Raw genomic sequence first — 4,492 nt, forward strand, 5'->3', positions numbered from 1 at the left:
ATGGTTATCTTTAAAGTAGCTGCTCAGATTACAAGATCTACAGGCATGAAAACTTAAACAATATAAGCATAAAACCACTCTTTTTAATAAATAGAAATTAGCAGTATAATTATCTTAGCTATCGTGTGTTTGTGTGTGTGTGTGTGTGTGTGTGTGTCTATATATTCTTTTCCCTTTTCTCCTTTCCCCTGTCTCAGTTGTTCTTCCCTTTTGAGCAGTTTCTTCCCCTTTCATAATATCTATTATACATTTTGGATATTTATTCTTTCAGTTTCTTACACTAGGGAGACAATACGATGTTTACATGTGAGTCTGATTTATTTCATTTATGTGTATGGTCTCTAGTTGCATCCATTTACCTATAAAAGCCTAGAGTCTATTCTTCTTCATAGCTGAGTAGTACTCCATTATATGAAAGCACTGCATCTTTTTTAGCCATTCCTCAGTTAATGGGCTTTCAGGTTGTTTCTAAGATTTAGCAATTATAAGTTGTGGTGCTATGAACATGGATGCACATATATCACTGTGGTATGATGTTTTTAACTCTTTGCGGAAGATACCCAGAAGAATAGCTGTGTTAACTGGGATCTCTAATCCTAGTTTTGTGAGGAATCTCCACACTGATTTCCAGTGGTGTGGTGGTTGCACCAGTCTACACTCCCACAGACGGTGGAGGAGGGTTCCTTTTTCCCCATAACCTGCCAGCACTTGTTATTCATTGATTTCTTGATCATAGCCATTCTTTCTGGGGTGAGATGGAATCAGTGTTGTTTTAATTTGCATCTCTCAAATGCCTAATGATACTGAACAATTTTTCATATATTTATTGCTATTTGAATTCATCTCAGATGTCCACTTTTAGATTGGGTCTTTGAATTTGGGGGGCCTGACTTTTTTTCAGTGCTTCGTATGTTCTAGATTTTAGTTCTCTGTCTGAGGGACAGTCGGTTAAAGTTTTTTCCTACTCTGTAGGTTTTCTTTACATTCTGTTTGTGATTTCTTTTGATGCTCAAAAACTTTTTAATACAATGAGATTCCAGTTGTTAATTCTTTGAAGTACTTTCCATGAAGTTTGGGTTTTGTTCACAGACTCTCTGCTTACCCCTTTGTCTTCATGATTTCTACTTACTTTGCCTTCCAGTAAATTGTTTCTGTTTTAATATTTAGATCTTTGATCCATTCTGACTATGGCTTAGTGCATGGTCATAGACATGCGTCTAGTTTCATTCTACAGCATGTGGAAAGCCAGTTTTCCCCACACCATTTATTAAAGAGGCTATCTTTCTTCCAGTGAATGTGTTTGGCCCCTTTGTCAAAGATAAGATAGCTGAGTGTGTTTGTTGTTGTGTCTGCACATCTAATCTGTTCCACTGATCCTCAAGACTGTTTTTTTGACCAATACCATGCTGATTTTACAACAGTAGCTTTGTAGTATGATTTCAAGTCAGCAATTGTGATGCCTCCCACCTTGCGTTTGTTGCCCAGGATTGCCTTTAGTATTCTAGGTCTCTTCTGGTTCCAAATGAATTTTAGGAATGTTTTCTCTAGATCTGTGGGGTATGCTAATGGTATTCTGATCAGGATTGTATTAAATCTGTGTAGCAGTTTTAGGAATATGGCAATTTTCACAGTGTTGGTTCTTCCTATCCATGTGCAGAGAATGTCTTTCCATTTTGCGATAACCTCTTTGATCTCCTTTATCAGAGTACTGTAATTTTCAATGTACAGATCTTTCATTTCCTTTGTTAAACTGATTCATAAGTATTTCTTTTTTTGGATGCTATTGTGAAGGGTGTAGTTTCCCCAATTTCTCTCTCAGTTAGTTATCTATGTATAAGAATGCTATTGATTTTTGAGTGTTGACTTTGTATTCAGCTACACTACTGAATGAATGTGGTTACTAAATCTGAATTTTTTGGTTGGTCTTCTATGTACTGTATCATGTCATCTGCGAATAACGATGATTTCACTTCTTCCTTTCCTATTCTTGCTCCTTTTATTTCTTTCTCTTGTCTAATTGCTCTGGCTAATGTTTCCAGGACTATGTTGAATAAGAGTGGAGACAGTGGACATTCTTGTCTTGTTCCTGATTTTAGAGTGAAAGCTTTCAGTATTTGTCCATTTAGTATGATGTTGGTTATTGGTTTGTCATAGATGGCTTTTATCAAATTGAGAGTAAGGCCATCTATTCTAATTTTCTGTTGGGTTTTTATCATGAATGAGTGTTGAATTTTATCAACAGTCTGCATCTATTGAGATGATCATGCCATCTTTGTCTTTGGCTTGTTGATATGGTATATTACTGTTATGGTTTGTATCAGAATGTCCCCCCAAAGCCTCATGCAGTCATGGAGCAGGTTTCCAGAGTTTAGGATTGATTCACTGTCCAATGTTGGAATTATGGGTGTGAGTGTTACACCTGCCCTGGGGTGGATAGTTTGCATACAATGTAAGGGAGGGAAAGAGGCTGCTTGCTGCTGCTCCTCCCTTTTGCTCTTGTTGCTTTCACTGTTTTCCACTGCCATAAATTATTGCCCTTTGCTATGTGCCACCCTGACTTAGAGCCAGCTGATTATAGACTGAAACCTCCACAAACGGTATGCTAAATAAACCTTTCCTTCCTTAATATTGGGTGTCAGGTATTTTGTCTCAGCAATGAAAGAAAAGCAATCAAGACAAATACTGATATGGCGTATTATTGATTTGCATATGTTGAACAATCCTTGCATTCCTGGGATGAATCCCACTTGGTCATGGTGTATAATCTTCTTGATAATTTGCTGCATCCTGTTTGCTAATATCTTATTGAGCATTTCTGCATCTATGTTCATTAGGGAAATTGGCCTGTAGTTCTCTTTTTTGGCTGGGTCTTTCTCTGGATTTGATATCACAGTAATACATGCCTCTAGGAATGAGTTAGGGAGTATTGCTTCACTTTCAATTTCATTGAAGTACTTAAGGAGTATTGGCATTAAATCTATAAATTTCTTGTAGAATTTAGGGATGAATCCATCAGAACCTGGGCTTTGTTAAGTTTTTAATTATGTTTGCAATTTAATTAACTGATACTGTATTATTCAGAGATCTTCAGGAAGCCTGGTGAGTCACCGCTGCACCTCCTTGACCAGGTGGATTATTCAGAATTTTTATATCTTGATTCAGATTTTGTAATTCATATGTTTCTAGGAGTCTGTTCATTTCTTCTATGATTTCCATTCTATGAGAGTAAAGATTTTCAAAGTAGGTATTGATGATCTTCTGAATTTCCACAGGATCTATAGTGATTTTACCCTTTCCATTCCTCAAAGCATGAACTTGCGCTTTTTTTCTTTCCCTTTTTTTTTTTTTTTGATAAGGTTGGCTAAGGGTTTATCAATTTTATTTATTCTTTCAAAGAACCAATCTTTGATTCATTAATTCTCTGTATTGTTTTCTTAGTCTCAATTCAATTAATATCTGCTTTAATTTTTATATTTTCCTCCCTTTTATGGACCCTGGGCTTGACTTGCTCATCTTTTTCTAGAAGCTTGATGTGTAGTATTAGGTTGTTTATTTGTGCTCATGCTGTTTTCCTGGTATGAGAATTCACTGCTATATATTTCCCTCCTAGGATTGTTTTCATTGCATCCTACAGGTTCCAATATATTGTATTTACATTTTCATTTGATTGTAGATATCATTTAATTTCTTCTTTAATTTCGTCTGTGACCCATTGATTGTTCAGGAGGGTGTTATTTAATTTCCATGTGTTTACGGAATTTTTGTGGGGTTTTTTTGTCATTGATTTCCAATTCATTGCACTATGGTCAGATAATATGCATGGAATAATTTCAATTCCTCTGTGTTAGCAGTGGCTGAAGCTGGGAAGTAATTACATGTGCAGGACGAAGCCAGCCCGAGAACATGGGAGCTCCTCGAAGCACGTAAACAAGCCGTTGTAGAGCTTGCTAACTGATTGCTGGACACCAAGGAGGAAATTAACCAACTTCTCCAGGGTATAAATAAATATGCTACCATTCTTGGGCAGTTGCCCTTCTCTGTTTAAAACAGAGGGGACTTCTGGCTGACCCCAGCTTTTTGTCTCTTGTCTATTTTTTCTTCCTTCTCACCACCATTCCTTCCTGGAATACAGCAAGAACCCAACGGATCCGTACACTCTGCATTTACTTATTTATGTTCTGTAGGCTAGTAGATGGTCTATTTTAGAGGTCCTCCCATGTGCAGCGTGTATTCTGATGTTGTTGGGTGGAACACTGTATAAACGTTTACTAAGTCTATTTGTTTAAAAGTTTAGTTCAGTTCTAATATTTCATTGTTGATTTCTTTGTCTAGTTGATCTATCTCTTTCTGCCAATGGGGTATTAAGGTCCCCTGTTACAACTGTGTCCAAATCCTATTTCTAATTAGTGTTTTAGCCCAAGGTTTAGTTTTGCTGGAAAATTTACCGATAGAGCAGAAGCCCATTCCTCTGATGTTTTGGGTGGCAGCTCTG

The 4,492-nt window shown here is 36.9% G+C and overlaps 1 protein-coding gene across 1 annotated transcript in view; it reads right to left on the reverse strand.

Annotated features, from left to right (window-relative positions):
* Positions 1-4,492, reverse strand: part of Cog6 (component of oligomeric golgi complex 6) — a 62,682-nt gene that overhangs the window by 23,671 nt on the left and 34,519 nt on the right. The gene's annotated exons all lie outside the window — the stretch shown is intronic.

The sequence above is a fragment of the Chinchilla lanigera genome, unplaced genomic scaffold (genome assembly GCF_000276665.1).
Source record: "Chinchilla lanigera isolate Chin_1 unplaced genomic scaffold, ChiLan1.0 scaffold00030, whole genome shotgun sequence".
Classification (NCBI taxonomy): domain Eukaryota; kingdom Metazoa; phylum Chordata; class Mammalia; order Rodentia; family Chinchillidae; genus Chinchilla; species Chinchilla lanigera.